Genomic DNA, 12680 nt, shown 5'->3' on the forward strand with positions numbered 1-12680 from the left:
TACAAAAACACTACATATCTAAATCAGGGCAATACAATATACAAAAACAGATTTTGGTAATAGTTTTACAACTTTTTACACTGCTTCATCTATCTGTCTGAGGAATACAGGTTTTTTTTTACCAAAATAGGTGAAAATATTATAATTAATTACATTATCCTGCCCTCTTTTGGTCGAAAAGGCCAATCTTCGTTATAGACTGGTTCCAAGATATACAGCTCCTCTCCTAATACATATATGAGTCTGGTTTTCTGACAAGTTTGAAAACCACGCGGGCGGCAAAGAATGAGTTCACCTCCGAAATTTCCTCAGAAAGCTTCGCCAAAACATGTCAAAGATTAGTGTTGGGGTAAGTAACTTTCACTTTTTATAAAAAGTAGATACTGTAGATAGGTTTTATACAATTAGAAGCAAAATGGAGCATATTGGACAAAATAAAACAACACAAGGGAGTAGGCTTCCACTGCCTAAAGAAAAGTTTCGCGACCTACAAAATGGCGACCGAACTTCCTGATGCACAATAAATAATGACAAACAGCCGCCGGTAGGCTACATGTATTAATTACACTATGTTGTGGTTATTAAATTCATCATTTGAAGTGTCTATTTGGGATTGGGAAAACTTCCGTATCCTGCAACCCGTGACTTTTTTTACTTGAAATTTCTCGTTTAGGTATTTATAATTCATAAAGAATGGAAAAGTGGTGGCAGGATGCAAAACTTTTCTGCACAAGTTAAAAGTGTACCCTACATCGTAGGCTTAAATTGAAATTTGAAATTGGGCAAAACAGAGTGTTTTTATAATTTAAAAGTCTAAACATTTTAAGGATAACTTTCCGTATGGCGCCACCACTTTTCCACTCATTTTTACAGAAAAGGATATCTCATTGAGGTAAATTAGATACTATATTATTTCATATCGAATGAAAAAGTGGCGGCGTATACGGAAACTTCCCATTTTGATGTGAAGTAGACTTCATGGGAAAAATAGTGTATTGGGAAAATTTGTATGGACTGCCTTGTCAGCTTGTCTCTCAGTTTTTTTAAAATAAAACTGCTTCTTAATTTACAAAAAAATATCTTCTCTGCTTGTAATTCTTTTACCTTATAACATGTGTGTATCCCGTTGTTGTTGTTTGTCCTTTCGATGGATTGCGGGTAATGAAGCTGCTACTAAATTCTGATGTTTTTAGATTGTTAATTAACCAATACAATTTTGAGACCTTGATACTAAAGAACTTTACTTGTATTCAAATAAAAAATACTCAGACAAAAATAGTTTCCCCTTGTTTATTTTGATCAGTCTTATCCTGTGTGTCTAGTCCTTGTATAAATTTGCAAAATGTTCCCCAGCCCCTTTACTCGTATCCAAAAATGTTATGTGATGTAATAAGTTGTTTGAGATCTTTATTATTTTGTTTATTATCTGTATATAAGCTTTTTTTCACAACTAAAGGTAATTCAATCTCTTCATATTTTCAGATAAAATTTTCCCCCACCCTTGGATTTAAATTCATTCTTGAATTTCAAGTCTGATATTAAAAGCTGGTGCATAAATTTTATATAGATTAAGTGTCTTGACATGGACACAGTTAAGTGTCTTGAACCAGGTTTCAAACCTGAACACTTTGATGAGGCCATGTGTCTGTTGGTGTGGTAGACCGCTCTGGGACCACAATTAATTGTGTTGTTGATGACTGTTGAATACTAATTTATAAATAAATAAATTACGAGAGATAATTAAAATCTGTTGATGTGGTAGACCGCTCTGCGCCACAACTGATTAAGTTGTTGATGACTGTTGAATACTAATTTATAAATAAATAAATTACGACAGATAATCAAAATGTGTTAACAGACAGTTGACTACCCAAAGTGTTTTTTCTGTTTGACTGTACCTTAAAATGTTATTTTAAATAATTAATTTCTCACACATTATGCAAAGTACAATCTCTCTCTCGGGCAGCATTAGATTGCATCAACTTTTAATTGGTGTCCTCAAATACTGAAGAAGAAAAGATTACAAAATAAGGATACTGTCAATTTAGGGATTGATAGCTCAGACAACCTCCAAGTCCAAAGATCTTGGTTCAAATCACACTCTAGTAAACTCAAAATTCATTGATATGTACTGGCACTAAGTCAATTTCACTTGTTTTGCTTACTTGATTGTTTATAACTGTGAAATATTGTTTGTTTTACTCACCGATATAGGACTTTTAATTTTAATTCAATTTATTTTTTTCTTCAAATTGTATAATAAGAACATTAAACATAAATTGTGAATCTTGAGGATCAAAACATTTTTGTTATTGTTTATCTGTGATTTGTCATCTCTTGTGTCATCATGTAATAAATCTCTTATGAGCTGTGTTGGTTCCAAGAAGAAACAGTTACTGGTTGACCACTGCCTGCTGACCACTGCCTGCTGACCATCTGATGACCACTGGGTTGACAACTTTCTGGTAACCACTGCGCTGACCACTGCCTGCTGACCACTGCCCGACCACTGGTTGGCCACTGCCTGCATGCTGACCCAACTGCCTGACCACTGGTTGACATCTGCCTGCTGACCACTTGGTGGACCACTGATTGACCACTGGTTGACATCTGCCTGCTGACCACTTGGTGGACCACTGCCAGACCACTGGTTGACATCTGCCTGCTGACCACTGGTTGGCCACTGCCTGACCACTGGTTGACATCTGCCTGCTGACCACTTGGTGGACCACTGCCTGACCACTGGTTGACATCTGCCTGCTGACCACTTGGTGGACCACTGCCTGACCACTGGTTGACATCTGCCTGCTAACCACTTGGTGGACCACTGCCTGACCACTGGTTGACATCTGCCTGCTGACCACTGGTTGGCCACTGCCTGACCACTGGTTGACATCTGCCTGCTGACCACTTGGTGGACCACTGCCTGACCACTGGTTGACATCTGCCTGCTGACCACTTGGTGGACCACTGCCTGACCACTGGTTGACATCTGCCTGCTGACCACTTGGTGGACCACTGGTTGACAACTGCTGACCACTTGCTGGACCACTGGTTGACCACTGCCTGCTGACCACTACCTGACCACTGGCTGTTGACCTGCCTTACCACTCAGCTAATGACCACTGCTGACCACTTTTTGGCCACTGCCTGCTGACCACTGCCTAAGAACTGTCATCCACTGCCTGCACTGACCACTAGTTAACCACTAGTTAACCACTAGTTGACCGTCCTGTCAAGACTGGCCAACATTCAGTCAATCAACCAACCTTTCAGTATATACATGGAGAGAGGTTGATCGAGATGCACAAATGAATCTTCCCTTATCAGTATCGGTCTATATTGATGTACATGTATGTAAATACTGTTTTGGAGGTGGCTGATGCGATGACCGCTTTTATACATCAGTGCTGATTTGATGGACAATAAATTGCACATAATGTTACAATAAAATGCATGACATAATAAATAAATTCTGATATATGAGAGAATTGTCACCTTTTAATTGTCTTTTATTACAATTATGTTGTTGTGCTGTCTTGTGTTAAGTTGTATACATGTTGTTTTGTTATATATATGTTTTCTCAGGTATCCTCTCTTGTTTACAGTTCATTCTTTGGCCAACTTTCACCGTGTATAAAGTTAAATCAAGGTTGTGTTTTTATTCCAATAATCGATTGTTTAAATAAATGTACAGCCATGTTTTCAATAAAGCCCTGTTTTCATTCACTTTTTACTGATTATTTGTCTAGCATCTACTCACTTATTTATTTGTTTGTTTGTTTGTTTGTTTGTTTGTTTGTTTGTTTGTTTTGTTTGTTTGTTTGTTTGTTTGTTTGTTTGTTTGTTTGTTTGTTTGTTTGTTTGTTTGTTTGTTTGTTTGTTTGTTTGTTTGTTTGTTTGTTTGTTTGTTTGTTTGTTTGTTTGTTTGTTTGTTTGTTTGTTTGTTTGTTTGTTTGTTTGTTTGTTTGTTTGTTTGTTTGTTTGTTTGTTTGTTTGTTTGTTTGTTTGTTTGTTTGTTTGTTTGTTTGTTTGTTTGTTTGTTTGTTTGTTTGTTTGTTTGTTTGTTTGTTTGTTTGTTTGTTTGTTTGTTTGTTTGTTTGTTTGTTTGTTTGTTTGTTTGTTTGTTTGTTTGTTTGTTTGTTTGTTTGTTTGTTTGTTTGTTTGTTTGTTTTCTATTGCTTACTTCCTTTGCTTTTGTCTGGTTTACTTTTCATTCACCATCAAGCATTTGCTCATTTGTAACTGTGTTTTGTTTTTAAAGGGATATCTTCAAGTTTCCACTAAAGGGAAAGGGAAATGTTAATTTTGAATGAAGGCAATGGACTATTGTTTGACATCAGAAAGATTTCATGAACATGAAATGTGAGAAGGTCTTAAGACAGGGTTGTTATCGTCACCAAACCTAACCCTTTGGAAAACAATTTTACCCTACAGAGACTGTGACTCTCTTCTAATGAGTCACAAAGTTCATAAACAAATCACACCAACCAAAGAAATATAACAGATAATATCTAAGTATTATACACAATACTGAATCAACATTTTGTGTTTTTGTCATTTTTTGAGAAATGTAGTAAAGTTGTTCATCTGACACCAGGGCGATGGAATGCAAAAGATTTCTGCAGCTAATAAGTGTGGCACGGATATTGTATGGTAAGTTAACCAGAATGTTTTATCACATGTTCTTTTCATGATAATAACATTAGTCATAGTTTATTCAGGAAACATGTTCCTTCAAGTGCTAAGGGTTCTTAGATCAGCTGCTTTATTTTACAAGGAGCTTTTACCTCTTCTTGTCAGTTATTTATGCAGTGAAAGATGGGCAATTCCACGGTAACGGAATGACGTTTTGACTCATTAAACAACATTTAAATTGTGCATATCTTAAACAGTTTAATTAGTTTCATCAAGCAAATGTCACAGTTTCTTTTATTAATGACTGCCTTCAAAATGGCCTCCTCTTTTTGGCTGAAAAACTTTTAGTTTATAAAATAATGAATATTAATGGTGTCCTTCCGTTACCGACCTTATTAATATTCATATTTTATAAACTAAAAGTTTTTCAGCCAAAAAGAGGAGGCCATTTTGAAGGCAGTCATTAATAAAAGAAACTGTGACATTTGCTTGATGAAACTAATTAAACTGTTAAAGATATGCACGATTTAAATGTTGTTTAATGAGTCAAAACGTCCTTCCGTTACCGTGGAATTGCCCAGATGCTTCAAATCTAAATAATGTCAGCAACAAAACTACCTTTTTTTATTGGATTCAATCCCCTATAACTTGCTTTAATTACATCCCTTCTCCATTAAAAATTTGTAAAATCTTGCATCTGATGAAAAACGTGTTGCTATGAAAGCCCACATGCAGTTTTTTACACAAATAGTTAGTCTTTAAATGCTACCACTACGTTCCTTGTTTTATCTATCAGACTAACATGGCTCTGTTTTATTAGCAACAAAACTGACATTTTCAAACTAATTTGTGGGTTTATGATTAATGATATTTAGGAGACAGGAAAACACTTTCAACATCTTGATTGGATAAAGAGAACCTGGCAGAGAGCTTCACAGGAACTGGCAGACTAGAGGCAACTTGACAAACAAGTTTTACAGGAACTCACAGGACAACCTGGCAAGGGAGTTTTGGAGGAACGCTCAGTCGTAAATCCTGGAGTACATCAATCCTGAATCACCCAGGTGAGCTTATATTAAAGTTTTACTCAAATACAATAAGCATTTAAAGGCACTGGACACTATTGGTAGTTACCCAAAATAATTGTTAGCATAAAAACTTGGTAACAAGCAATGTAGAGCTGTTGAAGTATAAAACATTGTGAGAAACGGCTCACTCTGAAGGAACATTGTTTTTGAGAAAGAAGTAATTTCCCACTAAAATATTTGAATTTGATTTTGAGAACTTTAGAATTAGATTTTGAGGTCTCAAAATCAAGCATCTGAAAGCACACAACTTCGTGTGACAAGGGTGTTTTTTATTCCATTATTATCTCGCAACTTCGACGACCAATTGAGTTAAAATTTTCACAGGTTTGTTATTTTATGCATATGTTGAGATACACAAAGCGAGAAGACGTCTTTGACAATTACCAATAGTGTCCAGTGTCTTTAAAGGTAAAGTTCCAGTAGATATTTTCATGATCAGAGCAGCATCAGGAAGGGATCGACACTCATCAATCAGAAAGATTGTTTTCTCAAAATCAAAATAACAATAAAAATAATGTGCTGGTATCCATCTTTTAAAGCTTGTTGTGCAGCGACGCGTCAATTTGAGGGAAATGTTTATGCATTCCTCACTTTGACCGAGTCTTAAAGGAAGTTTTGAACAAAGTTATTAGAAAGTTCATGATCTGGTAAACTGTTCCACAACGAAGGGGCAGCAGAAGTAAACAATCTTTCACCTGATGATGTTTTGGTCCGGGACTTCCTTATAATATAAGATGCTTATTCTTTGATCCGATAGACTAACTGTAGTTTACAGTCCTTCTGAGAGATGGTGGTAAACAGTCTTTTGATGAGCAAAAGACAAGGATCTTGAAGACGATTATGTCTTGAAATCAGTTACATCTGAGATTGTCTTGAAATCGCAACATAAGTTTTCATCTGCTTTTATTTAATTCATGGCCCTTATCAGTCGCAACCACGTTATTTGGAAATTGATCATATTCATGTTATTATTTTTCTTGGTAACTTGTCTCAGACAGCTTTAAGGAAACCGCAGTCTGCTTTCACTTCTTGTGTGGTGCGGGCAAGTAGGCAAATAGTCTGCAAGATGTAAAATTGCTCTGTGCTGCACAGGTCCTAATGTGCTGGATGCCATGTAGTACTATGTGTTAGTCCACTGTGGATGCTCTAAATGTGCATCATGATGAGCTGACTACGACTCTCTCATGCACTCACTTGACATCTATATGGTTCATCTTTCAATTCTAAACTTCACTGGTTACCCATCAAGAAGAGCTATCTTTCAAACTTCTCCTCATGGTTTACAAGTGCTTGCCTGGTCTTTCTCCTCCTGACTTATCTAATGTACTCACTTTGTATCAACCACCAGTCAGAGTGAGACTTTGATCCTCGGATGATAAACGTCTTCTGTCTATTCCTACTGCTTCAAAATCTCTCGGGACAGATCTGTTTCTATAGCTGGTCCCAAACTGTATAGCTAACCCCATCAATATCAGGGCTACTATCGCCATTTTCAGGAAACGTCTTAAAACATTTTTGTTCTCGTAACCCCCATCTTTGTATTGTGTTTCTAATCTTACTCTGTTCAGCACGTTGATCTTTTTGTAAAGTCATTATTATTATTTTTATTGTCTTCTACAGCAATGTTCATTCTGACTTGATGATGGCCCTCTTCAGCCAAAAGATTTGACAAGCCATAGGATCATCTCAATGGAAGAAGGCTGTGGAGGAAAACTAATTCAGCATTTGCATCTTGGAGTAAAGATTTGACAAGCCATAGGATCAACTCAATGGAAGAAGGCTGTGGAGGAAAACTAATTCAGCATTTGCATCTTGGAGTAAAGATTTGACAAGCCATAGGATCATCTCAATGGAAGAAGGCTGTGGAGGAAAACTAATTCAGCATTTGCATCTTGGAGTAAAGATTTGACAAGTCATAGGATCAACTCAATGGAAGAAGGCTGTGGAGGAAAACTAATTCAGCATTTGCATCTTGGAGTAAAGATTTGACAAGCCATAGGATCAACTCAATGGAAGAAGGCTGTGGAGGAAAACTAATTCAGCATTTGCATCTTGGAGTAAAGATTTGACAAGTCATAGGATCAACTCAATGGAAGAAGGCTGTGGAGGAAAACTAGTTCAGCATTTGCATCTTGGAGTAAAGAGATTGGTTCTTTATAAAGGTGATTATCTTTCCTCTTTATCATTGTTTATTGAAAATAAAAGTTAGTGGCCTGATGTTTTGAGTCTTTTTGAAGGCTCAGGGAAAGACTCTGCTAGGGTCGAAACGTCAGACCACTAACTTTTTTTTTGGCATTCACACCAAAGGTCTTTGTGGTTGGTATAATAATAATAATAATAATAATAATAACCGTATTTATAACGCGCCTTTTGCCAAAGGATACAAAGTGCCAGGTATTATTATTGCAAGGAGTTGGGTGAATTTTGAGGCATAAGACCTAATCCTTAGCACCATGTAATGGTTAACAAGGTGCTGTGGCGCAATATGCTGCCAATAATCCAGCCAGGTATAAATAGACAACTCTTATTTTCTAATTATGTATAGACTTATAGGGTATGTTCAGACAGCGTACTAACTTAGACCCGAACCGGTCTAACTTTTACGAGCAGCGGGGGGTGGTCGTAAAAATAAAAACCCCTTGCGTTCAGACAGCACAGAGTTAAACCCGATCCGGTTTATCTTCGGTTTTAAGAGGTCAAAGTAGACGCGACCCCGTTGCTCTAACATCCGGTTTTATTCATCAGATTCATGCACCGAGTATGCCGAGATACTGAGTGCCCCATGCCCTGGATGATCATCAGGGCATAATTATTGGATACAAATGGCCAAATCGAACGCGGTAACAGTTTTACCGTTGGGAGGATATGGGCACTTAAAACAAACATAAACACGACTCGAATTTTTTTTTTTTTAAACAAACAAAATATTGATACAAACCGCCGAGAAAACTCACCAAAATATTGTCCATATTCCATGAAACAGAACACGTTTCATTTGTGCGTTTTGTTTTATACCACTGTTTCCGATTTAATAAATACTTTTAGTTTGTACTTCAATCGATTGGAAGCTGCGATCTCTCAAAAGCTGGTGCCGCGATTTTTATTCCGATTCGTTCATAAACACAACTACACACGTGCAAATTACGTAAATACATTTACTTCGCAGTATTTTCCCAACTTCCCAACAACAACGTGGTGATATTGCTGGCGTAGGGAATTTCCCCTACACACAGCCTCGCGCCCACTGCAGTTCATTCTCCTAGATTGAAAGTACAACACGCTAGTAACGGTGACGGCAATAGAAAGGCACATCCACGGGATCGGTGATGGATAACTATGGGATATCAGAGAGTGATCACTATGGGATGGCACCGCTGTACACGTGAGAAGCATTAAAAAATATGTTTCTTCGCTGCCCTCGTAGTATACGCATGAAAAACAGTTTCAATTTATTATAGGACACAAAAAAAGCTTGGAAAATATAATTTTGTTTCAGAATTTAATAAATCATGGGCGTGGGCCTGTGTTAAACTGCATACACCGATCGAGAGGGTTTCGCCAACTCGGTAAGCGGCAAGAAGGTAATATAAATACTCGGTGCTTTTCAGCATCAGAGGCAACAGAAACCGTATACAAGCATTTCGGGTCCCGGGCGTGTGCATTGAACCACACAATGGGTCGTCCGTTGTGAGTTAAAACCGGATGTCATTCTGTCCACACGCAGTGTTAAAAGATAAACCCGAACCGGTTTAGACTTAGACCGCCTCGCTGGACGGTTTAAGTTTTGGGGTTTAAACCCGATCCGGTCTAACTTTATTTGCGTTCACACGCACAAAAGTTGAACCCGAACCGGTCTAAGTGGACTTAGACCAACTTTAGTACGGCGTGTGAACGACCTCATTGAACTTTATAGGTTCATGTAACTTGGGTTGACACATAATTTGAGGAATTAAGACAGCTACTGATTTGACATAAAGTAAATAAAGTGAAGTATTAAATCTCCATAAAAAGTACTTAAAAATTGTGCAATCATGGTCTGCATTAAAATGTCACACTGAATGGTTTGGCCAGACAAGTGATCAGTAGAATCTCTGTAGATATATTATTGTTTTTATTGAAAGTTTAAAATTAGTTGAATTTCATGACAAGTTTGCTGGGACTGGCCACATTACTTCTTCACAACAGGAAAGTTGTTTTAAGAGGACAGCAAAACAAAGAATTCCAAAGCAGAAATGAGATTTGAGCATTCAGAATGTACTCTCTATAGAACCTCTTCATAACAGTGCCCTTACAGCCAGGATTGACTGTATTTCGTCTCTAGATTTTACAATTTGTTTATTTGCACTTATAGTGAGGACATTTGTCACAAGAACTTCTACTTGGTTGGGCAGGCCAAAGCATCAGTCCTTTCTAAACTGAACTACAAGACAAGGCTTAGTGATAATGCAATGACACCTCTCAAAGCAGTAAGTAGCCTGTTCCCTAATTTACTCCTAATACAGTCGGGTCGCTTAGTGAAATTACCGTTATATTTTTGTCATAATTTGGCGGCCATTTTGAAGTTTTGTGATTTACATAAAAACAGTTTAAAATTCAGGAGGGCTCCTCGGCGAATATTATTGAATAGGCCGTAGGGGAGCCTTGTACCAAAAATGGTGCTTTATCCGTTGAGTAAAGGTAACCTTAAAATTTTACACTAAGCCCCAGGGCCAAATTTCATAAAGCCTGTAAGCACAAACAAAATTTGCTTAGCATGAAATTTCTTCCTTGAGCAAATTTTTGTGCTTACGGGCTTTATGAAATTGGGCTCTGATTAGTGATTAACTAAGATCCTTCCTCACAAGACACAACATGATTGTATGATTGTATATATATATTCCAGGGCTCGATTTCACAAAGCAATAAAATCCATCATAAGACAAATTTTCAGTATCACCATAGTGATTTGCATTGTGACATCACACTTTACTAAGCAACTACGACTGATTTGCAGTAACGATCAATTTTAGCTCTTTGTGAAATCGGCCCCAGGATCAGGCTGGTTCAGTGGTTTTTTGGATTGCCATGTCTTTCAACTCTGTGGACCTCGGTTCAAGTCCCACCTTGCACCAGATTATGGATTGGGTTATTTAGTCCACAAACTAATTGCGTTGATTTTACCCATTCAGGTTTTCTACCCACATCAAAAACTTAACATTTTCTTTTCGTTTCTGAATCAGCATCCTGTTTTATTGGCGTTGGCGCTGTTGGATGTGTAATGAAATAAATTTAAAAAATAGTTGTCACATTTTGTACATTTTGTCAAACCAGTAGGCCATTTTATCTCTCTTCTTTATCTTGGGGGGGGGGGACATACAACTATCCTGTAAATATCTGTCAAATTCAGTGTTCCTGAAGTTGAGAGAAAGAGTGTTAATCTTTGTTTGGGTTTTTGAAAATATTCACATTGGATTTGTATATATTTCTGCAATAAAAAAACCCAGTGAAAATAACAATGGTGGTTAAGATCTGCTCTAGAATTGGGATACTGGGTTTGAAATCCACCTGAGATAGTATTCATGTGGAGTATTTTCCTGCAGGACTTGGTGGGCAAATTGTGTTAGTAACACTGTGTACAGAGAAACCAAACATTTAAAAAAAAATTTATGATCCCCAAAGAAACAAATGTTACATACATTTTATCCTGCTCACCCACAAAACCCTGGGTGTTCATGAACTTATACAGCTTCTTCTTTTCTTTTTATGTAGATAATACATCGGGTAATGACAGGAGTGTCATGCCATTCTTCTTGATTCTTCTCTGTTCAAGGATCAACTGTTATCAGCAAGCCACCAAGCATCTTAAAAAGGATTTAAGCTTCCGACAAATTCAGAGGACATTAGAACAGCAAAGTTAGATTGCCACTGCTTGTTGGTAGACGCTATTAAGGCATTGTCACATGAGAAAATTTTGTAGGCAACTTGGAGGCAACCAACTGTGCATGCTCGGGACCACTTTGGTATTACATGAGTCATTTTTTAAACAAGGTTTTATAATTCCTTAAAAAAATTATGAGAACATTCAAAATGTGAATCAAATCTCTTCTTGGAGATTGCCTGGAACTGGTTGCCTGTAAATTGCCTCGTGTGACGTTGCCCTTGGAACACTCGGGAAACTGTAGGAGCATCTTGTTCAAAAGATGTAAACTTATAGAGTCGTCGTGAATTTCTTCAACTCTTCAACTGAGCAGCAATGGGATTCCACACAAGCACACGCAAGGAAAGCAAGAAGCGCATTCGGATGAACATTACTAAGAACTTCTTACGTTAGTCACAAGGATAGTGTCTTCATCAGCTACGTACCACAGAGTACAGACAGACTTTCTCCAATCATTGACATTTTTGACATTACGAACAGTTAAACCACTCATACATTAAACTGTTAAAGGCACTGGACACCTTTGGTAATTGTCAAAGATCAATTTTCTAACTAGGTATATCGTAACATAAGCATGAAATAAAAAATCTTTGAAAATTTGGGCTCATTGAAGTTGCAAAATAATAATGGAAGAAAAAACACCCTTGTTGCACAAACTTGTGTGTTTTAGATGCCCAATAAAGGGCTTCAGGCCTGAAGTCTTTTAATATTCAGTTGAGAAAATTACCTTTTTCCCAAAAACTTTGTTATGTCAGAGGGAGCCGTTTCTCACAATGTTTTCTACTATCAACAGCTCTTCATTACTCGTTACTATGTAAGTTTTTTATGCTTACAACTATTTTGAGTTATTACCAGTAGTGTCCAGTGTCTTTAAGGGTTGAACTTAATATGTATGCCATCTAAAGATAATTGACACAGATTGTGTTAGTGACACTTTGACACTTGTCAGTCAAGAACTCGGAGTACGTCAACAGCAAGGAAAATTCCAAGACTTTCAACTATTTCAAGAAAGAGAACCTTGTAACAGACATTTATTC

At 37.2% G+C, this 12680-nt stretch overlaps 1 long non-coding RNA gene across 1 annotated transcript; it reads left to right on the top strand.

The window, feature by feature from the left end:
• Positions 1 to 248: 248 nt before the first annotated feature.
• On the top strand, positions 249 to 11733 carry LOC139938930 (uncharacterized). The gene is made up of 6 exons (XR_011786238.1): positions 249 to 349; positions 4570 to 4656; positions 5514 to 5702; positions 7347 to 7888; positions 10078 to 10192; positions 11475 to 11733. It is a non-coding gene; the product is annotated as an uncharacterized lncRNA (long non-coding RNA).
• The last annotated feature ends 947 nt before the right edge of the window (positions 11734 to 12680 follow it).

This window comes from Asterias amurensis, chromosome 6 (genome assembly GCF_032118995.1).
Source record: "Asterias amurensis chromosome 6, ASM3211899v1".
Classification (NCBI taxonomy): domain Eukaryota; kingdom Metazoa; phylum Echinodermata; class Asteroidea; order Forcipulatida; family Asteriidae; genus Asterias; species Asterias amurensis.